This window comes from Salvelinus namaycush, chromosome 29 (assembly GCF_016432855.1).
Source record: "Salvelinus namaycush isolate Seneca chromosome 29, SaNama_1.0, whole genome shotgun sequence".
Classification (NCBI taxonomy): Eukaryota; Metazoa; Chordata; class Actinopteri; order Salmoniformes; family Salmonidae; genus Salvelinus; species Salvelinus namaycush.
In genome coordinates, this window is record NC_052335.1 from 4,182,839 (window position 1) to 4,209,174 (window position 26,336).

At 42.5% G+C, this 26,336-nt stretch overlaps 1 pseudogene; it reads left to right on the forward strand.

Annotated features, from left to right (window-relative positions):
• Positions 1 to 252: 252 nt before the first annotated feature.
• Positions 253 to 26,336, forward strand: part of LOC120023929 — a 36,179-nt pseudogene continuing 10,095 nt past the window's right edge.

The window sequence follows — 26,336 nt, forward strand, 5'->3', positions numbered from 1 at the left end:
GTGTGTGTGTGTGTGTGTGTGTGTGTGTGTGTGTGTGTGTGTGTGTGTGTGTGTGTGTGTGTGTGTGTGTGTGTGTGTGTGTGTGTGTGTGATGTGCACATCTGAATATGCTTTCTGTGGTAATGTCAATAATGTGAAGAATAAGCCTTACTCAGAAGAGCCTGTTTCCCTGTCAGAGGTAAAATTCTATCGCTGGCACCCTTTGGGGTGTGTGAATACTGGTCCCTACTGGTCTGTCTGTGGAAGAGGAGGATGGAGGAGGACAACAAATACATGTCCAAACTGTCACCCACTGTGGACTACTGGGCAGGCACGTACCTAGTAGTGATAGGTGAGTTACTTTTGGATTTGTTCAGCATTCTGCATGAGGCTGGTAGTTTGGGATTTGTGAAATACAAATGACAGGATTTCAGATTGATGTGAGAGCATGATTGATTTCTGTGGAGATGGTGATTAGAGATGATGTAGTGTAAAGGGATTCAAATTCCGTACACACTCTCTTTGCGTGTGAGCTGTTTTACGGTTTAATTTCTCTAATTTCTCAGTGGAATTTACAGCCATACTGTATATTACACCAAAGTCATATCGGTAGGCAATATACCGTAGTGGATATATAGAATAAGCAGCACTTATGGTATAATTGATTTGACACAAAGCATTATGGTTGTCTTTCAATGGTTGGTAATGTGTGATCTAGATGTGTGAATGGTTGTTGTGCATTCATTGATTTCACACAAGCTGTTGCTTTTCATTTGTCGCTTATGCTGTACACAGTGGAAACCATACTTCCATTGGTGAGCTGTCTGATGTCAATTTAGAAAATACATGAAATAAGGATATCTACACAAACAATATATACAAAAAGTACATTTCTGTTGATTCCTGATAAATGTACATCTAAAACTGTGAATGTTTACGTGTGGTACAGCACCCCAGTCCTCCTGTTGCAATTCAGATACAGTGAGGTCCAAACATATTTGGACAGTGACAAATGTTTTGTCGTTTTGGGTCTGTACTCCAGCACTTTGGATTTGAATGAATTATACAATGACTATGAAGTGCACACTGTCAGCTTTTATTTGATGAGTATATCGGGTGAACTGTTAAGAAATTACAGCACTTTTTGTACCTAGTCCCCCCATTTTAGGGAACCAAAAGTATTTGGACAAATTTAAAGTTGAAGCTGATTAAACAGCATGATCATTACACAGGTGCACCTTGTGCTGGGGACAATAAAAGGCCACTCTAAAATGTGCAGTTTTGTCACACAACACAATGCCCAAAGATGTCTCAAGTTTTGAGGGAGCATGCAATTGGCATGCTGACTGCAGGAATGTCCACCAGAGCTTTTATTTTCTCTACCATATGCCGTTTCCAATATCGTTTTAGAGAATTTGGCAGTACGCCCAACCGGCCTCACAACCGCAGACCACGTGTGTGGTGTCGTGTGGGTGAGCGGTTTGCTGATGTCAACGTTTTGAACAGAGTCCCCCATGGTGGTAGGGTTATGGTATGGGCATGCATAAGCTACGGATAACGAAGGTAATTGCATTTTAACGATGGCAATTTGAATGCACAGAGAAACCGTGACAAGATCCTGAGTCACATTGTTGTGCCATTCATCCGCCACTATCATGTTTCAACATGATAATGCTCGACCCCATGTCGCAAGGATCTGTACACAATTCCTGGAAGCTGAAAATGTCCCAGTTCTTCCATGCCCTGCATACTCACCAGACATGTCACCCATTGAGCACGTTTGGCATGCTCTGGAGCGACGTGTACGACAGCGTGTCCAGTTCCCACCCAATATCCAGCAACTTCGCACAGACATTGAGGAGGAGTGGGACAACATTCCACAGGCCACAATCAACAGCCTGATCAACTCTATACGAAGGAGTTGTGTCACGCTGCAAGAGGCAAATGGTGGTCACCACAGATACTGACTGGTTTTCTGATCCATGCCCCTACGTTTTTTTTTATGTATCTGTGACTGACAAATGCATATCTGTATTCCCATTAATGTGAAGTCCATAGATTAGGGCCTAATGCATTTATTTCAATTGACTGATTGACTTATATGAACTGTAACTCAGTAAAATCATTGACATTGTTGCATGTTGTGTTTATACCTTTTTTTCAGTATATGATAAGTATACTATACTACAGATTGGTTCTCTAAAAAGGTACAAACTTAACATTTCCATATAGTTTCCCAATGAAATGGGCAGATGGTGAAGTTGATGTGCTTGGTGTTGAGCGATCTTGCAACTATTAACATTGACAGAAAACGTTAATGAAATGCTGAGTCTCAAATAGCCGCCTGTCCCTTTTAATAGCCAGCACACGTTTCAGCAAATAAACGACTGTTTCAAATAAATGGTGGGTCTAAATGAATTGCTTATGAGGTTACCATGGATTACAATGAATTGTTTACAAGGTTTAATGTTTGATTTGTAACATAAAGAAAAGTAATAATGACTTTAAAGAAATGATGGGAATCATGCTTTTTTATCGGCATTAATAAACTGATAGCATTTGGCTGCTCACAGCTTTGAACTGCTAGCTAACTGGCGAGCACAAAAACAGGCAACAACTTTGGGAGTACAGACCCCTAAAATTTGACTGATCGCCCTCTAGTGGCGCAAGTAAGAACTGCCGAAAATGCATAGTCAAAGAGGAGAAAAATTATTATGTCAAGGAAAAAGTTTTTTTAAATTCTAAATAGAGGCATACTAAGACAAAAGGAACGTGACACGGTGTGTAAATGTTAACAAATTAGTGCAGTACATTAAGAAATGTATTAAAATGGTAGAAGTGAATTCTGGAATTAAACAATGAACTATGCAAATTAGCAAATGCTGTGTGCATTAAGGAAATAGACGCCTGGCTCAAATAGAAGCCTGTCTCTAATAAGCGCCTGTTTAAGCAAATAAATGCCTGGGCTATGAATTGAAGTGGAGAGGGAAACACCTGTCCATTTATGGGAAAATTACCCTCATGAATTATCTAGTGGTATCGCAGCTTACATATTTAGTCATGGCTCTACTGACTCCAGGATAATCCTTTTTCAAACCATATAAAGTCAAACGGGCATATTTATATAACAAACATGAGTTTGGAGGTTTAAAACTATTAAATATTATCTCTCCTAAAGCCTCCTGTCACGCCTGCTCCCGCTCCCCCTCTCTGGCGCTCGAGGGCGCCAGGAAGCCCTTCAATACGCACACCTATCACCATCATTACGCACATCAGCACTCATTGAACTCACCTGGACTCGTTTTTCACAATTCCTGACATTTAATCCGAGTAAAAATTGCCTGTCTTAGGTCACTTAGGATCAGTGGGTCAGAAGTTTACATAAACTCAATTAGTATTTGGTAGCATTGCCTTTAAATTGTTATACTTGGGTCAAACGTTTCAGGTAGCCTTCCACAAGCTTCCCACAATAAATTGGGTGAATTTTGGCCCATTCCTCCTGACAGAGCTGGTGTAACTGAGTCAGGTTAGTAGGCCTCCTTGCTCGCACACGCTTTTTCAGTACTGCCCACAATGGGATTGAGGTCAGGGCTTTGTGATGGCCACTCCAATATCTTGACTTTGTTGTCCTTAAGCCATGTTGCCATCAAATTTAGCCATCAAATTTAAATCACATTAAAAGTAAGTTAAAGTTTAGAGATCACAACAAAAACAGACTGTGGTTAGCTGGAAGGTGGCAGGCCAAATTTGAGATTAGAGAAATTCCTTGCTATTGTCTTTCAAATTATCTCAGGGCTTGATGGCTTGCCTAGGGCGTATAACGGTCCTCTGAGTGGAGGCTAAACACCAGAGATGCAAAAGCGGCCTGCTTATATGGTCCTCTGAATGGGGGCTACCCGCCAGTGATGCAAATTACGTCTTGAGCTGCAAACTCCACTCGCCCGATGGCGGTAGGAATTTATAGCCATGGGCGTAGCGACAGAGAGAAATAGCAAGTGGGGGGAAAAAAATTGCTATCTGGGTAGGTGTGTCACTTGTTTTTGTGTCATCCTCAGTGATTGTAAATGCATTAAGTTCACATGTTCACATGTGTGGTTGTATTGTGTTTTTAAATTGGCAAATAAATCTAATCAAATAAAAATCAGAACAAATGTAAGGTATTTATAGAAACAACAAAAACAGCTTGCGGCCTCTGGCTGGCTGTGGTTGGCTGTAAAGTGGCAGGCCAAATTTGAGATTAGAGAAATTCCTTGCTATTGTCTTTCAAATTATCTTATGGCTAGATGGGTTGCCTAGGGCTTAAAAATGTTCTCTGAGTGGTGGCAAAATTTCAGAGTTGCAAAGGCAGCCTGCCAAGGGCTTATAGTGGTCCTATGGGAGAGGGCTACCCACCAGAGATGTAAATCACGTCTTAAACGACAAACTCCATTTGCCTGCTGACGCTAGGAATTTATAGCCTTGGGCTTAAGGAAAGCGGCAAATAGTAAGCGGGAGGACATTTTTTGCTATCTTGGTAATTGCACAGGTGGCATGCTGGTAAATATGAGTTAAAACAGATTTTAGTTTCCCTGCAATATAATCTCTGGCTACGAGAAGCGTTGCCTCTGGATGTACATTTTCTTGTTTGCATATGACTCTATACAGTTCATTGAGTGCAGTCTTAGTGCCAGCATCGGGTTGTGGTTGTAAATAGACAGCTACAAAAAATATAGATGAAAACTCTCTTGGTAAATAGTATGGTCTGCAGCTTGTCATGAGGTATTCTACTTCTTAATAGATATACAGTATATTTTCTATGTCCTTGTTCAGCCAATACTCTGAGAACCATATAACAGTTCTTCAGATCCCGTTGATAGGATAGTGTCGAGTTCATCCAGTTTGTTCTCCAGTGACTGCACATTCGCCAATAGAAAAACGGCAGTCTATCTCGACTGCCTTTTTTTCGCCACGGCTTCCTCTTTCAAGTCCCGGAGATTAGGGCCTGGTCCTGAGTAAACAGAACGTCTAGTGCTGCCGAACCAAATCAAGGTTAGTGATCACTGTTCTGATGTCCACAAGTCGTTTTCGGTCATATGAAATAATGGCGGAGACATCATGTACAAAAAAGTTAAGATCAGCATAAAAAAACACAATATGCCTATATGCTAATCTGACTTTGCTGCAGGTCTACTGACTCTGAAAAACACCAAAAGAAAGATCCCCAGGGTCCCTTAGGCATACTACAAGGAAGCATGAGGACTGCAGATGTGGCCAGGGCAATAAATTGCAATGTCTGTACTGTGAGACACCTAAAACAGCACTATAGGGAGACAGGACAGACAGCTGATCGTCCTCGCAGTGGCAGACCACATGTAACAACACCTGCACAGAATCGGTACATCCGAACATCACACCTGCGGGACAGGTACAGGATGGCAACAACAACTGCCCGAGTTACACCAGGAGCGCACAATCCCTCCATCAGTGCTCAGACTGTCCGCAATAGGCAGAGAGAGGCTGGACTGAGGGCTTGTAGGCCTGTTGTAAGACAGGTCCTCACCAGACATCACCGGCAACAACCCACCGTCGCTGGACCAGACAGGACTGGCAAAAAGTTCTCTTCACTGACGAGTCACGGTTTTGTCTCACCAGGGGTGATGGTCGGATTCATGTTTAACGTCGAAGGAATGAGCGTTACACCGAGGCTTGTACTCTGGAGCGGGATCGATTTGGAGGTGGAGGGTCCATCATGGTCTGGGGCGGTGTGTCACAGCATCATCGGACTGAGCTTGTTGTCATTGCAGGCAATCTCAACGCTGTGCGTTACAGGGAAGACATCCTCCTCCCTCATGTGGTACACTTCCTGCAGGCTCATCCTGACATGACCCTCTAGCATGACAATGCCACCTGCCATACTGCTCGTTCTGTGCGTGTTCTGCCTTGGCCAGTGAAGAGCCCGGATCTCAGGCCCATTGAGCACGTCTGGAACCTGTTGGATCTGAGGGTGAGGGCTAGGGCCATTTCCCCCAGAAATGTCCGGGAACTTGCAGGTGCCCTGGTGGAAGAGTGGGGTATCATCTCACAGCAAGAACTGGCAAATCTGGTGCAGTCCATGAGGAGGAAATGCACTGCAGTACTTACTGCAGCTGGTGGCCACACCAGATACGGACTGTTAATTTTGACCCCCCCTTTGTTCAGGGACACATTATTACATTTCTGTAAATCACATGTCTGTGGAACATGTTCAATTTATGTCTCAGTTGTTGAGTCTTGTTATGTTCATACAAATATTTACACATGTTAAGTTTGCTGAAAATATAACGCAGTTGACAGTGAGAGGACGTTTCTTTTTTTGCTGAGTATAGTATTTTACTGGGTGACTTTCGCTTTTACTTGAGTAACTTTCTATTAAGGTAGCTATACTTTTACTCAAGTACGACAATGGGGACTTCTTCCACCACTGGACATTGTAGGGTATTGTGTGTAAACCAGTGACACAAAATCTCAATTTAATCCATTTTAAATTCAGGCTGTAACACAACAAATTGTGTAAAAAGTCAAGGGGTGTGAATACTTTCTGAAGGCACTGTATATACATAAAATCAGGTTTAAATTGGCTGAGCAGCATGATAAATAATAAATAGTAGTAACAATGCATGGTAGTTGTGTGTGTGTGACAGGGTCTCCAAGATTTTAATTTACTGGATATTTGAAAAATTGACTGGACATCCATATGCATTGGGTGCTTAACACATTAGGGCATCCACCCACGGTGCTCAGAACGAGAGAAATCACATGTATATTATGCAAATCATCTTCACAAACAAATGTTGCCCCCTTGGCTACCGGTAGGTCAATTGGATCTATTGTGTTAGGCTTATTGATTAAATTCAAAATAAAGCCAATAAGGCTCCTTATTTAACTCACCATTTCTTCGAGCAAGGTATCGGGTAGGATTTACGACGACGTCAAAGCAGGTCAGTAAATCCATATCGTCTTCGGGGAATCTCTTGTACAACCAATCAATTAGATGCTAAATGTACTGCTGCCTGGTTTCAGTGAAAGCGTGGATCGTACTCTCATCTGACATGGTTATTGTTGTCCCCCTGAACACATTGGCATAGCATCCCTCATGGGAAAGCTGTTCCTCTGGGCAAGGGTAGTCTCTAATTTGGGTCATTGCAGCAAGTGATTGCACATTTCACAAAAAAGAATTCACCCCATCTACTGGGTCATGCAACAGCCATTTTTTCTGTATGTTAGCAGACGGTGTTTCGTTCGGACGTGATGCTTGCTCGTCGTGCGCATTATTGTCCCTCTCCTGCATTTCAACATCAATTCATTTATCTTGTCTGGGTGGTTTTCTTAAAAAACTTGCTGATTAATACTTGTCCAGACATCGCTAATCAGTAGACTAGGTTAATGGCACATGTGACCGTAGGTACATATCCCAAACAGAAGCCACGGATTACATGCAACATCCGCACTGAACTAAAGTCTAGAGCTGCCGCTTTCAAGGAGCGATACACTATTCCGGACGCTTATAAGAAATCCCACTACGCCTTCTGATGACACATCAAATAGGCAAAGTGTCAATACAGGACTAAGATCCAATCCTACTAAACCGGCTCTGATGCTCTTCGGATGTGGCAGGGCTTGCAAACTATTACGGATTACAAAGGGAATCACAACCGCGAGCTGCCCAATGATGCAAGCCTACCAGACGAGCTAAATGCCTTCTATGCTCGCTTTGAGGCAAGCAACACTGAACCATGCATGAGAGCACCAGCTGTTCTCTCCCTGACAGTCTGTAATACCTACATGTTTCAAGCAGACCGCCATAGTCCCTGTGCCTAAGAACACCAAGGTAACCTACCAAAATGACTACCGCCCGGTAGCACTCATGTCTGTAGTCATGAATAACTTTGAAAAGCCGGTCATCCCAGAAACCCTAGACCCACAACAATTTGCATACTGCACCAACAGATCCACAGATGACGCAATCTCCATTGCACTCCACACTTAACCTTTCCCACCTGGACAAAAGGAACACCTATGTGAGAATGCTGTTAATTGACTAGAGCTCAGCGTTCAACAACATAGTGCCCTCAAAGCACATCACTAAGCTAAGGACCCTAGGACCAAACACCTCCCTCTGCAACTGGCTCCAGGACTTCCTGACTTCCTAAATGTGTTTTTGCTACCCAAGCAGGCTGGTCATTAGTTATTTTCTATTCCTGGTAGGCGGGTCGGACCGCTCCGCTTCCCCCCCCCCTCACTCAGACACACACACACACACACACATAGACAGACACACACTCTCTCTTGGATGGATCGATCCAATATTGCAATATGTAAGGGGGAAAATGAGCCCTCCCTTATTGAACTTGTCCGGCATTTTTGCAGAAAGGGATAGGTCAATAGCTAAGCAAAGTTTTTATGCAAGAGCCTTTTGTGCAAGAGCCTCAAACTTAAGAATGCTGTCCATCTCCTTTTCATACTCCGCTTCAACCAGCCATTCCACTCATTTCAAAACTCGTTCACTGACGATGTCTAAATGCACACCAATATCACATTATTTTTCGAAATACTCAAGTATTCTGTTTTTGAGTTGACATCAGGGATGAGATGTTTGGCTCTTTTTAATGAATCTGATGTTTGACTCATTCAGTCAAAAGAACGAATCTTTGGACTCATTTCGTTCATATGAGTCAGTAATGCCCAGAGCACGCACGACCGAACGGTGAACTGAAAACTCGAAATAGTAATGATTCTACAAGCCTTTCGTTCAAAATGTCATTCACCATAGGGGGCTTATTGGAGCTGTCATTTGTGACAGAATTTTAAAAGCGTGTTTTAACCAATGTACCTTTGTTGATGGCTAGGCATACAAATAAGATTATTTATCGGTACATTTCAAACGAGGTCTAGTTGTGGCCGCAACCGTACTAGATTGTGAACGACTCTTGGCGGAATGCATTGCTTGACTGTGGTTAGAGTGATAAGCACAACATTGCTCACAAACTGCAGCACACCAAACGGTTCATTCTCAAGTTTTTTTTAGCAGAGGCTGTGTATGTTTTGGTTCTACAAAGATGCGTCCATCATAACATTCAATAATCAACTATTTGCATTCATTCTTGCACCATGTGATCAATTATCAGTTCTAAACATGTATGTTTCTTCTCTATGCTGCCTGCAGCATGATCTATTTTGCCTGCGCACATACACTGAGTGTACAAAACATTAGGAACATCTTCCTAATATTGAGTTGCACCCCCTTTTGCCTTCAGATCAACCTCAAATCGTCGGGCCATGGACTCTACAAGGTGTCGAAAGCATTCCACAGGGATGCTGGCCCATGTTGACTCCAACGCTTCCCACAGTTGTGTCAAGTTGACTGGATGTCCTTCGGGTGGTGGACCATTCTTGATACACATGGGAAACTGTTGAGCATGAAAAAGCCAGTAGCGTTGCAGTTCTTGACACACTCAAACCGGTGCGCCTGGCACCTACTACCATACTCAGTTCAAACGCACTTAAATATTTTGTCTATCCCATTCACACTCTGAATGGCACACACACAATCCGTCTCAATTGTCTCAAGGCTTAAAAAAACATATTTATCCTGTCTCCTCCCCTTCATCTACACTGATGGAAGTGGATTTAACAAATTACATCAATAAGGGCTCATAGCTTTCACCTGGATTAACCTGGTCAGTCTATGTCATGGAAAGGGCAGGTGTTCCTAATGTTTTGTGCACTCAGTCTATATGACAGACAGTTGTTGATCGGTGCAAGTCACCGGAGGAGCGCGTATTAATCCTGCTGTAGAATTCTTTGTGGCCACCAGGTCAAACGAACGACTAAAATGAACGAGTCACTCAGAAAATCAAATCATGACTTACTGTCAGTAAAAAATAGTTGTTAAAAAAGAACGAATCATTTGCGAACTGCACATTACTACATCATATCCCATTTACAATAACGTGAATAATCTCCTATCCCAGTTTTGAGAAACACAAATAAGATGCCTGGGATATGATGCTCTTAGATGGAGTACTATGGATTTTATAGATCTTAACCCTTTTACTGATGTTTTTTGCAGGCTCAATTTGGCATTGTATTCTATTGGAATCCAGCTAGAGTGAGAATATAACAGCAATTTGAACTTTTAATCATCCGCAACCTGCATTGAAAATGACTGCAGAGTAGGATGGAGTGATTATAGAGAGTACCAAAATCATATAAACTGGAACAGCCATCTCAGTAATGAGTGCAATAAATCCAACTACTAACAGATTGGATTAGTTAAGAAAAATGTATGGTATTTATTTTTGTGTAGCATACGATTAATCAACCAATCAATGTACGTGCATAAGCACAGGTATTGAAACAAACTATTCAGAAAATCCACCTGCAATAAAGCATGCTGGGAAATGTGATAATGGTGGGCATGGTTTTGAGTGGTTTTGAGCAAACATTAATTTGTAATACTGATTGTCATTTTGAAGTCCACTGAACTCACATAATAATGCTGATTAAGCAATTGGTTATGTTGGCTTTTTTTTTTTACAGGGAGCTAAATGTATTTATGCCTGTGTCCACCCACCTACCTGCCTTCCACACATTGCTCTGGCTTATCTAAATCTGGGACTTTCCAGTGCTGTTTGTTTGTGTTTCAGGCAACTCCTCTCTCTTTTTGTTCCTTCGTTGTCATGCCAAAGTCACATGGCATGACAACTGTAGAAGAGTCTACAGCACGTACAGAATGGGACCAGGCAGCTACCACACACAGCTGTACTGTAGCATGAAGCTGCAAATCAAAGCTTTCGATGTTATGGAGGTCAGATAATCAGGCCAGGATACAATCAAATGCACACTGCACTTGGCTTTTTTAATGTAATTTACGCTTGAGCCAACATCCCCAGTGTTTGACGTGAATGTGATTTTCACGACCATCAGGGCAATTAAAAGACAAGTGCAGAATCCAGGCCTCGTTGTTCTTGTTTCCTCCAGCCTGGTAAGCTAATTGTCCTTACAGCACACTCCCATTAGGGATAATATTATTCACAAGTTTTTAAACATCCGTTGAGACAAGTTTTTAATGGCGTTAGGTTTAAAAAAGGGCAATTTTGTTGTTTTTTGCATCAGCTAGCTATTGTTCGCCTGTCTGTGTGATAAAAACATTATACGCAACCAGAGAAGTCTGCCGGTATGCCCAAATCCAGAAGATAATACTGCATGGAGGCTATTGAGGTCAAATAATCAGTATTCCTGTTTCTCCTGGCCTAGTAATTGTCCTAACAGGACACTCCCCTTGGGGATAATTATATTTACGAGTTAAACATAATCATACATTTTTACTACCTACAGCACAGAGGTTCTGTATAGCAGCTGTAGCAAGAACTACAATTGTTATTGTGCTCCAGTAATCATGGTGTTTGTGTTGGCCAAATAACTGTCCTCACGGCACACGCCCCTTGGGAGAGTTAAAAGTATTCATGCCAGAGTCATTAGAGATCTCTATAAATGACTTGGATTCATGCCTGTGTCTGTTCACCTACACCGCAGAGCAACTCACATGTAGCTGTAACAAAACGAGCGGTTGTTGAGATGTTTGTGGAATCAGTGTTTGTGTTTTCCTTGCATGTGTGTGTCTAAACACCGGAGATGTTTCACAGCAGCAGAGGAAGATGTGGTTATGTGGTGTGGGCTATGTGGTGGAGGGTCATGGGAGCATAACATCACCTGGCTCAGGTCCAATTCTCTAAATAAGACATAATGCTTCAATGGGAAGCACTGAGTTCGAAAACTTCCTTCCCGAAATCGAGCGGAACCAGGGTCACCTTCGGTAGGGCACACCTTAGCGAAACCGTTTGAAATGGAAAATGAAAAAGAAAACGGTTTTGGAAAAGTTTGGATTGAGCTTTTCAAAACTTTTCCAGTTTTATGCCAACATCACATGACTCGGGAGTGAAGAGGGGTCTTAAGAGTAGCTTATTACGAGCCGTTTTCCACATAATCCCAATGTCTCCAGGTTATTATGAAACAACCTTTATATAAGCTTTAAATGAAGTGTTTATCATTGACATTTACAGAAGATGTGAAGTTGAACATCCAGGATAAATGTGACTCCCAGGGAAGCAAGGCAAATGTTCACGTTTCACAGAAAATATACGTTGTGAAACAATTCTTTGTACGTGAAAATGGAAACATCTCAGTTGGCCACAAAAGTAACCTTGTATAGGAGGTATATCGACCTGACACTGGCAGCAATGCATATATACGGACCAAAAATATAAACGCAACATGCCACAATTACAACGATTCTACTGAGTTACAGTTCATATAAGGAAATCAGTCAATTGAAATAAATTCATTTGGCCAAATTCTATGGATTTCACATGACTTGGAATATAGACATTGATCTGTTGGTCACAGATACCCTAAAAAAAGGTAAGGGTGTGGATCAGAAAACCAGTCAGTATCTGGTGTGACCACTATTTGCCTGATGCAGCGTGACACATCTCATTCGCATAGAGTTAATCAGGCTATTGATTGTGGCTGGGGGAATGCTGTCCTACTCCTCTTCAATGGTTGTGCGAAGTTGCTGGATATTGGCGGAACTGGAACACGCTGCCATACACATCTATCCTGAGCATATCAAACATGCTCAACAGGTGACATGTCTGGTAAGTATGCAGGCCATGTAAGAACTGGGACATTTTCAGCTTTGAGGAATTGTGTACAGACCCTTGCGACATGGGGCTGTGCATTATCATGCTGAAACATGAGGTAATGGTGGCGGATGAATGGCACGACAATGAGCCTAAGGATCTTGTCACGTTATCTCTGTGCATTCAAATTGCCATCGTTAAAATGTAATTGTTTTCGTTGTTCGTAGCTTATGCCATAACCCCACTGCCACAATGGGGCACTCTGTTCACAACGTTTACATCAGCAAACCGTTTGTTCACACGACGCCATACACGTGGTCTGCAGCTGTGAGGCCAGTTGGACGTACTGCCGAATTATCCAAAATGACGTTGGAGGCGGCATATGGTAGAGAAATGAACATTCAATTCTCTGGCAACAGCTCTGGTGGACATTCCTGCAGTCAGCATGCCAATTGCACACTCCCTTAAAACTTGAGACTTCTGTGGCATTGTGTTGTGTGACAAAACTGCACATTTTAAAGTGGCCTTTTATTGTCCCCAGCACAATGTGCACCTGTGTAATGAACATGCTGTTTAATCAGCTTCTTGATATGCCACACCTATCTAGTGGGTGAATGATCTTGGCAAAGGAGAAATGCTCACTAACATGGATGTAAACAACTTTTTGCACAACATTTGAGAGAAATAAGCTTTTTGTGCGTATGGAACATTTCTAGGATATTTTATTTCAGCTCATGAAACATGGGACCGACACTTTACATGTTGCGTTTATATTTTTCTTCAGTGTAGATGCATCATAAATCATTTCCAAGGAGAAAATCCACCATTCTCTTATTCTAGCCAAGGTTGCTGTGGATTGTTCTGTCAAGGTACTAAAGGTACCTAGGATTGTTGGCTCTCTGAAGGACAACGCCTCACATCCTGCCTTTTCACTGATTACATTCAGTTCATAAGCCTGTTGAGGAAGAATTAACACGTAGCACCACAATATTTTCCCTCAGTTAAATTAAATCTCCATCGGGGGGCGGGGCGCTTTGGAGAGGTTCCTATTGGAGAGCATTAAATAGGCTTAACCAATAGTCCTCCATTTAAAGTACAATTACTTTTCCTGTGGCATTGGTAATTGCTTAAATTAAATCTCCATCGGTGGGTGGGGCGCTTTGGAGAGGTTCCTATTGGAGAGCATTAAATAGGTTTAACCAATAGTCCTCCATTTAAAGTACAATTACTTTTCCTGTGGCATTGGTAATTGCTGAGGTGAGCCCCTTAACATTACACTGCAAAGTGCTATGATTTCTAAAAGGCCCACCTCAGAGGAAGTTGCTGCACCTATTTTGAGTAATTCCTGTCCTACAGCAGGAAATTCTCGTTTAGGTTCCACCTCGAAAACTGACGCAGGCTGCTTATACTTAATCAGAATTTGGGGGTGGGGACTTGTGGTGATTTCCACGTGTAGCAGGGAAATAACAACAAATAAGGCACTGACTGACAGCCGTCAGTGTATCTAGCTAGCATGCTAACCTTAGCTAGCTAAGAAAAGTGTGAGCACCATTTCAATTTAGTCGGGTGAAAATAATTATTTCAGAAAAAGACTACCAGCCTACCTGTCAAGAGATGAGTCTCAGCTAAACCGTTTGTCTGACTCTTGCGGTTTGATAGATACTGTTAGATACAACTGCACTGTTGGAGCTAGGAACACAAGTGTAGGTTACGGCAAAACTCTGTAATCAGCTGCTGGTTCTGGTCTACTTAGTTCATTGACTTTCATTGAACCAGAAAAAAACAGCCAGTGGGGTGTCTCGCTTCCTCTACACTTGGCTGCCAGAGCCATGGAGCAAATTAAAATAGGGGTTGCAAACTAATGTTTTTGTATCTCCCCTTTTTTACTAGCAAATTACCACAATCCAGGGGCACAACTTTGATTTTAGAAGTGGGGGGGACTCTTTTTAGGGGGTAGATCAGCTTTAATATTGCAGATAGATTTTAGCTTCCATCAATGTAATTGTCTGCATCATTTCCAATTCCGCATATATTTTTTTGTAAACATACAGTACCAGTCAAAAGTTTGGACACATCTACTCATTCAATGGTTTTTCTTTATTTGTACTATTTTCTACATTTTATAATAATAGCGAAGACATCAAAACTATGAAATAAGACAAATGGAATCATGAACTAAACAAAAAAGTGTTAAACAAATCACAATATATTTTAAATTCTTCAAAGTAGCCACCCTTTGCCTTGACGACATCTTTGCACACTCTTGGCATTCTCTCAACCAACTGGAATGCTTTCCCAAAAGTCTTGAAAGAGTTCCCACATATACTGAGCACTTGTTGGCTGCTTTTCCTTCACTCTGTGGTCCAAACCATCTCAATTGGGTTGAGGTCGGGTGATTGTGGAGGCCAGGTCATCTGATACAGCACTCCATCACTCTCCTTCTTGGTCAAATAGCCCTTACACAGCCTGGAGGTGTGTCGGGTCATTGTCCTGTTGAAAAACAAATGATTGTCCCGCTAAGCGCAAACCAGATAGAATGGCATATCGCTGCAGAATGCTGTGGTAGCCATGGTGGTTAAGTGTTCCTTGAATTCTAAATAAGTCACTGACAGTGTCACCAGCAAAGCACCCCCACACCATCACACTCCCTCCATGCTTCACGGTGCAACCACACATGCGGAGATCATCCGTTCACCTACTCTGCGTCTCACAAAGACATGGCGGTTGGAATCAAAAACCTAAAATTTTGACTCATCAGACCAAAGGACAGACTTAATGTCCATTGCTCATGTTTCTTGACCCAAGCAAGTCTCTTCTTATTATCGGTGTCCTTTAGTAGTGGTTTCTTTGCAGCAAAATCGACCATGAAGGCCTGATTCACACAGTCTCCTCTGAACAGTTGATGTTGAGATGTCTGTTACTTGAACTCTGAAGCATTTATCTGAGCTGCAATTTCTTAGGCTGGTAACTCTAATGAACTTATCCTCTGCAGCAGAGGTAACTCGGGGTCTTCCTTTCCTGTGGCAGTCCTCATGAGAGCCAGTTTCATCATAGCGCTTGATGGTTTTTGCGATTGCACTTGAAGACACTTTCAAAATTCTTGACATTTTCCAGATTGACTAACCTTCATGTCTTAAAGTAATGATAGACTGTCATTTCTCTTTGCTTATTTGAGCTGTTCTTGCTATAATATGGACTTAGTCTTTTACCAAATAGGGCTATCTTCTGTATACCACCTCTACCTTGTCACAAAACAACTGATTGGCTCAAACACATTAAGAAGCAAAGCAATTCCACAAATTAACTTTTAACAAGGCACACCTGTTAATTGAAATGCATTCCAGGTGACTACCTCAAGAAGCTGGTTGAGAGAATGTCAACAGTGTGCAAAGCTGTCAAGGCAAAGGGTGGCTATTTTGAAGAATCTCAAATATATTTTGGTTTGTGTGAGACTTTTTTGGTTACTACATGATTTCATGTGTGTTATTTCATAGTTTTGATGTCTTCACTACTATTTGTATATTTTACAATAGTTATCTTTTGTTTGTTTTTAGTCCTATCCTTCAGCTCCACTCAATCCCTCCCATCTATCTCTGAACACCATCCAGTTTTGATTAGTATTTGCCATTTATTTTTCAACTGTGCTGTGATGTTTCACAAAAGTTCTGAACATTTCTATTCTCATACATATTTTTTTTTTTAATTGAATCGTTTGAACAGTTTATGACTGAGCTGCGTCTGCTTGTGAAAGACTGTGATTATGCAAACAAGGATGAGATGGTCAGGGACTGTATTGTATTTGGAATGCACTCACCGCGAGTGAGACTTTTGAAATATCGGGTCTGAGCTAATGCTGGACTAAGCTATCGACATAGCCAGATCTCACGAGCTAGCACAGGTTCAGATGAAAACCATTTTGGGTGGCAGCACATCACGTGAACAAGCAGTGCACGCAGTCAGACGTCAAAGCACACCTCCGATACCCAGAGAGCGTGCTTCAGAACAGAGAGAGACAGAATTCCAAAACAGAGCGACACAGACTCAAAATGCCCCAAAACATGTGGATATTGTGGATACAAAGTGCATGGCAAACAGTGTACTAAATGTGGAAAATGGAATCACTTTGCAAAAGTGTGCAGAGCTTACGGTGGGAAAACAGTACACTGTGAAGATGAAATGTTAATCAAAGAGTCAAATGCTGATGAACTGTTTATTGATTCAGTGACACAGAAAAGTCAGATATCAGAGACCGAGCAAGTCTTTGCTGACATTGAGATAGGAACACAAGGCACAGAGCTAAAGTTCAAACTAGACACTGGTGCACAAGTAAACATTATTCCTCTGAATAAGTACCTCAGCTTGACATCTGAGTGCGAGCTACAGCCCACCATGCGCAGACTGACTGGTTATGGGTGTGAACAGCTCCCAGTAAAAGGCACATGCACTTTCAAATACAAGGAAAGCAACATGATGTTGGACTTTTACATTGTTGACACTCAAGCACCTGCAGTGCTAGGCTTTAAAGCGTGCTTACACATGGACCTCATCAAGCTAGTTTAATCAGTGACAGCACCAGTAGAGACAGAGAATGTAATGGAGGAGTTTGCTGATGTTTTTACAGGAATAGGATTATTCCCAGGAGAATGTACCATTCACCTTGACCCAGACGCAACCCCTGTGGTCTACCCACCGAGAAAGATTCCCCTTGCTCTCCGTGCCCGTCTGAAGAAAGAGTTGGAGAGCATGGAGCAATCTGACATCATCACCAAGGTTACAGAACCGACAGATTGGGTAAACACATTAGTGGCGGTGGAGAAACCATGTACAGGCAAGCTCAGAGTATGTCTCAACCCAAGAGACTTGAACAAGGCTATCAAGCGCCCCCATTACCCCTTACCGACGCTAGATGGCATCACACACAAGCTAGCGGGAGCACGCTACTTCCGTGTCATGGACGCCAGATCAGGCTACTGGGCTATCAAGTTCACAAAAAAGTAATCTAAGCTCACAACGTCCAACACACCGTTTGGACGCTACAGGTTTGGTCGCCTGCCTTTTGGGACTTTCTCAGCCCAAGACGAGTTTCAGCGAATGATCAATGAGGTGTACGAAGGCCTCGATGAAGTTGTGGCAATTGTGGACGACATCCTTGTCTATAGTCGAACCAAAGAGGAACACGACAGAAGATCACAGTCAACATTGCTTTTCAGAAAGTGAAAGACTTGATCACAAGAGAACCAGGACCAATCCTTGCCTACTACGACCCCAACAAAGAGCTCAGACTCCAAGTAGACGAGTCGAAGTATGGACTGGGTGCAGTGCTACTGCAGAAGGAAATCCCATCGGCTACGCTTCCAAATCTCTCACAGACTGTGAAATCAAGTACGCTCAAATCGAAAAGGAGCTGTAAGCCATTCTGTTCGGATGTAAGCGTTTCTATCAGTACGTCTATGAACAACAAGTCATTGTGGAATCCGACCACAAGCCCCTCGAGGTCAATCATGATGAAACCGCTAGCCGCAGCCCCACCAAGGCTACAGAGAATGATCTCTGTAGATACGACTTCAAAATCACTCAGCGTCCAGGCAAAGACATCTATGTCGCAGACACACTCTCCAGGAAGTTTCTTACCTATAAGGACAGCAGCCTCAGTGAAGGCATGGACATGCAGGTGCACACTGTGTACAGCGACTTACCAGTTAGTGACACAAAACTAAAGGAGATCTGAGCAGAAACAGAAAAGGACACACAACTCACACAGCTGAGGAAAGTCATACAGGATGGATGGCCTGAGGAGAGGAGAAAATGCCCTCTGAGCATCTCAGAGTTCTGGAAACATCATGATGAACTATCACAGATCAACTGGAGAGGAGAGAAAATCATCATTCCTACCAGTCTCAGAGAAGAGATTTTGACAAAGATCCATGCTGGACACATCCATGCTGGGCATGGAAAACTGCAAACAGAGAGCACAGGACATTTTGTTTTGGCGTGTTCCTCTTTGCCAAGCATGGCATTTTAGAGATTTTAATATCTGACAATGGCCACTGTTAGAAATCAAAGGAGTTTGAATCCTTCACAAAAGCATGGGAGTTCACACACAAGTCACCAGAAGCCCACATTACCCTCAAAGTAATGGCATTGCTGAAAAATCTGTACAGATTGCTAAATCACTCATGGACAAAGGAAAAGCAGACGAGAGACCCCTTACCTTTGTCTCTTTTGAATACCGCTCCAGTTGACAACTTCAAATCACCAGCCCAGCTGTTGATGAGCTGCAGACTCCCCCCGTCCCCGTCCCCAGCGAAAGTTGCACCCCTGCCATAATCCATTGGATGATTTGACAAATTTCACTTATTTTTTTAGCTAGTCTGCATGAAAAAAATTGACAATTTTATAAATATCAAAATTGTGTGATATGATTGCATTTTAGAACCCTAGTCGAACCGTTGCCCCAAGATGAGTGGTTTTGACCACTAACATTTTAGATACATTTGTTTTGCATGGCCCGGTGCCCCGGGTGTGCAGGGTTTGCTAATTTTCGACCATTCCATTGATCCTAAAGTGAAATCTGTACCCACTCGGGGCACCAAGTCTTGCATAACAAACTCGCCCATTGCTTCAATAGTTAAACTATCCATATTACCGGAGCTTATATTCTCTCTATTTCTATAGCGTATTCACGGCTGCAATTTAGACAATGCATTGATGTATAGCTAGTTAGATGGGTGAAATGAGAGAACAGAGAGAACAACATAGAATATTGGCTTCGGTGTCAATGGGAGATCAACCCTGTTAAGTAGACCGGAACTGATCATTTCTTTCAATGGTAAACGGCCTGAGTGAACTATCTTAATTTATCCACAATCTTTGATGTAGCCAAATATGATCTATAGTGCTGAGCTCAGTCGCGATTTGCGAACTTTGCAGGTGTTTCTGATTAACAAACAATGCCATGATGGTGGGTGGTACCATTCAAATAAAACCTAGCCCTGAAACTAAACTTTGGCGAAAAAATAATTTACACCAAATTTTTACTAACGACATGCAACTGACTTTGAGTTAAGCCAGAGTGTTTATGTATGCGGATGACTCGACACTTTACACGTCAGCTACTACAGCGACTGAAATGACTGCAACACTCAACAAAGAACTGCAGTTAGTTTCAGAGTGGGTGGCAAGGAATAAGTTAGCCCTAAATATTTCTAAAACTAAAAGCATTGTATTTGGAACAAAACACTCACTAAACCCTAAACTTCAACTAAATCTTGTAATAAATAACGTGGAAAATGAGCAAGTTGAAATGACTAAACTGCTTGGAGTAACCCTAGATTGTAAACTGTCATGGTCAAAACATATTGATGTAGTAGTAGCTAAGATGGGGAGAAGTCTGTCTATAATAAAGCGATGCTCTGCCTTCTTAACAACACTATCAACAAGGCAGGTCCTACAGGCCCTAGTTTTGTCGCACCTTGACTACTGTTCAGTCGTGTGGTCAGGTGCCACAAAAAAAGGACTTGCAATTGGCTCAGAACAGAGCAGCACAGCTGGCCCTTGTATGCATGTGTCTGTGCCAATGGTTGTGTTGCTTCACAGTTCTTGCTGTTCCATAAGGTGTTTTTTAGTCTGTTTTTTATATCTAATTTTACTGCTTGCGTCAGTTACCTGATTTGAAATAGAGTTTCATGTAGTAATGGCTCTATTCAGTACTGTGTGCCTCCAATAGTCTGTTCTGGACTTGGGGACTGTGAAGAGACCTCTTGTGACATGTCTTGTGGGGTATGCATGGGTGTGTGCTGTGTGCCAGTAGTTTAGACAGACAGCTCGGTGCATTCAACATGTCAATACCTCTCATAAATTAAAGTAGTGATGAAGTCAATCTCTCCTCCACTTTCAGCCAGGAGAAATTGACATTCATATTATTAATATTAGCTCTGTGTGTACATCACACATGCATACACACACACGATAACATATGCATGGATTTAGTACTGTAGATATGTGGTAGTGGTGGAGCAGGGGCCTGAGGGCTCACAGTGTGTTGTGAAATCTGAGAATGTATTGTAATGTAATGGGGATCCATAATAAATACAAATACATTATAGGAAAAGACACGTCATGGCACAAATTTGCACAAAGCGGCTATTCGGTTTTGTCACTTCAAGCACAAATATATAAAACGTTGACTAAAAATATGTTTTATTGACTTACATCGTTATGCGACATCATGGTTAAGCTCTGGGCATCTCCTTTCAGATCGAAAAAGTGGATTTCTACTGGTGTGGGAGTTTAAGTGCGATATAATGCAGTCCATTAAAAAAATTACCCAGACCAAGTACCATTTAGCACTCTGCTAGTTCTGAAAGTGTGCAACCTACGGGAGAACACGGTTTCCCCTCCCCCAGCTCAAGCGCGCTAACCACAACCCCATCAGAGTTCAACTCCTTGAGGGAGCTCATAACACTCTTATGAAGGCTATTCTTCTGAAAATCCAGGACGTGTCTTTTCATTTCCATGTCAAAATGCCTGAGGAGCACAGTGGTCAATAGTAAACGTGGCGTTTTCACAGCATTCTGACCTGCAATATGCACTATGGCCTGGCAACATTCCATGTAAGACAGTGACAATGCAAACCAAGTGGGAACCCCGATGAGGAATGTTAGGGCTCGACCCCCTTGCTTGGTTCCCCTTAATACCTGCAGTGCAGGTCCAGGCCTGGGGAACCATTTCTATGGGCTAAAGATCATAGGCTGCTTTTACACAGGCAGCCCAATTCTGATCTTTTGCCCCAAATATCTGTCAAAAGACCAATTGGTGGGGAAAAAATATCAGAATTGGGCTGCCTGCGTAAACACAGCCAAAGGCAGGCAAATGTTGTGTGCATGCAACCAATACACATTCTCTATCATAATGACCTAGCGAGAGAGGGAGGATGGTTTTAATAGCTGGCACTGCTCTGAATTACTCGACTGCCCAGCATGGAGAGAAAGGGAACTGCGGGTTTTCAGTGAACGTATCTAAATCACAAGGCTCATTTGAATTTCCAGGAGAAAAGAATTCAAGACAAAAGAGTGATCAAATAAAGATCTGACATCTGTACCATGACAAATACTGCAAATAAGGGTGAGTGGATCTGGGACGCCACTATCTGGCCATGCTAGAGAGAACAGAACAGCAGGACTATAAGGCACTTTCTATTCTAATTCTGTCCTCTCTTCCATGGACATTTAGTGGCCCCTCTTCCCCTTCTCTCTCTCTTTCTTCCAGCTTGATTGGTTAATTGATTGCTAGATTAGTTTACTAATTCTTGCTCTCTCTTCCAGCTTTCTTGCTTGATTCCTTGATTGACTGACTGACTTATTGCTCTCTTTCTCTCTCCCATCCAGCGGTGCTGTCAGTGCTGGGTAATGCTGCAGTCCTGCTGACCTCAGCACTGCGGCCGACTCACCTCAAGGCCCCGGAGCTCCTGACAGTCAACCTGGCTGTGACGGACATCGGCATGGCTCTCAGCATGTACCCCCTGTCCATTGCCTCTCTCTTCAACCATGCCTGGATCGGAGGGGATTCCTCCTGCCTCTACTATGGCCTGATGGGGATGATCTTCAGTACGGCCAGCATCATGACCCTGGCTGTCATGGGTCTGGTACGATACCTGGTGACAGGAAACCCACCCAAAACAGGTATGAGTCCGTCAGTTGAGCACAGTTTTCCTTTTTTATGCAAGCTGGGTTGAAAAAGTGTGGTAGGGTGGCTGGTTGATAGTGGAGGTTGTTTGGTAAACTCCAATATGTTTGTGTGATATAACAAACCTTGCCTGAGATCTGACGAGTCGTGTTAGCCCCCACAAATAATAACGTTTCAGTGCAGTTAATTAGAAGAAGAAGAAAAACCCCCCAAGACACATTTTTGATTGATCAAATTTGGCTAGGAGGTTCACTCCACACCTCTGATTTCCATGTAGGTCTAAACCAAACATTACTGAACCCCGAAGGCATGAGGACCGAGGCTCTAAGGCCCTGATTTAGGATCCGCAGGCTTTCTTTTAGCTTTTTTTCTATATTATATTTTATAAAAGCCTCCGCTCTTCTGTGAAGGCGATGTTGGAACATTGCTGCGGGGACTTGTTTTCATTCAACCACAAGAGCATTAGTGAGGTCGGGCACTGACGTTGGGCGATTAGGCCTGGCTCACAGTCGGCGTTCCAGTTCATCCCAAAGGTGTTCGATGGGGTTGAGGTCAGGGCTCTGTGAAGGCCAGTCAAGTTCTTCCACACTGATCTCGACAAACCATTTCTTTATGACCCTCGCTTTGTGCACAGAGGCACATTGTCATGCTGAAACAGGAAACGGCCTTCCCCAAACGGTGCCACAAATTTGGAACCACAGAATCGTTTAGAATGTCATTGTATGCTGTAGTGTTAAGACTTCCCTTCACTGGAACGAAGGGTCCTAGCCTGAACCATGAAAAACAACCCCAGACCACTATTTCTACTCTACCAAACTTTACAGTTGGCACTATGCATTGGTGCATGTAGCGTTCTCCTGCCATCCGTCAAACCCAGATTCGTACTTCGGACTGCCAGATAGTGAAGCGTGATTCATCACTTCGGAGAACATGTTTCCACTGCTCCAGAGTCGAATGACGGTGAGCTTTACACCACACCAGTTGAAGCTTGGCATTGCGCATGGTGATCTTAGGCTTGTGTGCGGCTGCTCGGCCATGGAAACCCATTTCATGAAGCTCCCGATGAGCAGTACTTGTGCTGACGTTGTTTTCAGAGGCAGTTTGGAACTTGGAAGTGAGTGTTGCAACCAAGGACAGGCAGTTTTTACGAGCTACACGCTTCAGCACTCTGAACTTGTGAGGCCTACCTCTTCGCGGCTGAGCCGTTGTTGCTCCTAGATGTTTCCACCTCACAATAACAGCACTTACAGTTGACCAGGGCAGCTCTAGCAGGACATAAATTTGACGAACTGATTTGGAGAACAGCAAAAACAAGCGAAAATTACCCCAGCCATTTTCACCTTGGCTGCTGTAGGTTAATTCACATCGGTCGATCTACAAACACATAGCCTATTAGCCATACGTAATGTTATACCCCTGAAAGGGGGGAAATATGAGAAATGATTCACAGTGACACGTAGCATCAGCGACTGTTCAGTCAGTTGTAATGATGAATTGCATAAAATCGTCGTCTCTTTAATTAGATATCTATTTTCTCAAACGACATAGCATTCACATTTGTATTCCTAGGCATTACTAATCAAGCTCCGCACAAACAAACATCAATGGAGCACACATATTATTGTATTATCCCATTCACATTAATTATTAGAATATTACTTAGGATTCTGTATTAATATCAGTGATGAAGTGTTTAAAAAAAAGGTGGGTAATGGGTAATCTATTAAATTCAAATGGAAAATTGAGGTAAAAAGAATAACAAAAAAAGCCTTTTGTCCGAGATGGGGTAGTTCGTTTCATGTCTCAGGCCTTTGGCCTGTGTCGCGAGAGGGCAGAGTTAGAACATTTGAGAGAGTGATGAATTATTATTATTTTCAAATTAGAAAAAATGACAGAGGTCCGGACCTTGGTGTCCTCATATGTAGTTGCAGCCCTGCTGCCGTTGATCGGACCTACGGTAATAAACTACTTTACTAAACCAACCAGGTCCAGCAACAAGCTAGCCTACGATACATCATCTTGCTTTCAGCTGTCCATTTTGATTTATGTATAGAGAGAAAAGCATATATACTGTATACTGTACAGTGGCAAACCATGTCTATTGGACCTTCATTGGGAAAATAAAATCTTCCAATACATCGTACCAAACTCAAAACGCAAGAAAAATAACAGAAACATAGCATCGCTTAATGAGCCCAGCTGAATCTAACAGGCCTGAGGCTGAGCCACACTTCATGCTACCACTCACACAGAGACAGCACCCACATGGATAATGCTACCCACAACAACAACCACCCTGCTTACACAACCTAACACCATCATTATCAAAAGTGACAACAGTGACACAAAGGATGTCAGTGTAATAGGCCTGTGATGCTGAAAGAACAGTGTCTGTAATACCAGCACACTCCATGTAGGAGAGAACGCTTTTTGTAAAACACAGAGGGCTGATAGAAAGACAGCAGTCACTCACAGCATGATGTTAAAGAATAAGCAGCACATTCACTCTGACATAATTAGCAGGTAGGTTCCTGTCACGATCGTTATGAGACGAATGAGTGGACCAAGGCGCAGCGTGGAAAAAAGACATCTTCTTTTAATGAAGAAAAACAAACACTTACTAAACGAACAAAAAAAGTGAAGCTAAAACGAACTAAGTGCACACATGCAACATAGAACATAGACAATTACCCACAATCACCTAAAGCCTATGGCTGCCTTAAATATGGCTCCCAATCAGAGACAACAATAAACAGCTGTCTCTGATTGAGAACCAAACCAGGCAACCATAGACTTTCCTAAACCTCTCTACTGAACACAACCCCATACACTATACAAAACCCCCTAAACAATACACACACCCTAAACTAGACAAAACACACAAACATCCCATGTCACACCCTGACCTAACTAAACTAATAAAGAAAATCAATATAACAGAGGCCAGGGTGTGACAGTTCCAATCATAAGAATACAAAAACACAACCATTCGGCTAAGCATTTCTCAGTCGAAATTTATAGCTATTACTTCCCGTTGCAAACATATTTTTCAAGTTCAGCACACAAAATAATCTGCGATCTAAAATCTTAAATGCGACAATGTTTCACACACATAACACATTATTTTCAGAGATAGCTAGTTAACAACAGATAGCTAGCTAACAAGTGATCATTTACTAGATGATGGTCATTTGAAACGTAATTTCTTTATGAAAGTTAATCGTGAACAGGGCGAAGCTAACACATTAGCATCAACCGCCTCTTCAACAACACCTGCTGCAGCCACTGCACACTAGCTTACAACAAAAGCTAGCTAGACCATGGGAAAACTACTGCTCACTATTGCACAGTGACCTGTCAGCCTTTGAGAAGGGGAAAGTTTACATGCGCTTTTGTTCAAATGTGATTGGTTGATTCCACTGTTACTCAAAAATTCTGACCTTTCAGGGGGCAGGTGCTCGAAATGAAAAAAGGTCACCCACCTGCATTTATTTTATTGGTTGTGATTTATCTTCAACGCTCTTAAATAATATACAATTAATAGTCTTCTAACTCATGATATGGGTTGGCTGGCTATTAGCTTATATTTTAGTATATGTTGGCTAGCTAGAGTTTGGACTACCTGTGTTGCTGCTGCTCTGACCCACGTACAACTCCCGACTGAAGAAGGGATAGAGTTGTGTCGGAAGTGTTGAAGATGCAGCTGCTCCTCTCTTTGCCTTTCTGCCTCTCTCTGCTGCACGTAGGCTATTAGCCAACCAGACCGAATATTGACGATGATGTGACTCAAGTGTCAGTCAAGTTTTATCAAGTGTTAATCAAATGTCATGCTGCAGGGGGTGACTTGTGGGCAGTGTGTTCAGAACAACGACAAAAACTGTGTACAAAAAATATATAATTATACCATCACCCAAAAGGACACTTGGCGAGTGGGAGGGCAAATGGGCAGGTGCTCGGAGACAGGTAAACCCCTACCTGTGCACGTGCCTGAAAAATGTGTAATGTTACTAATAC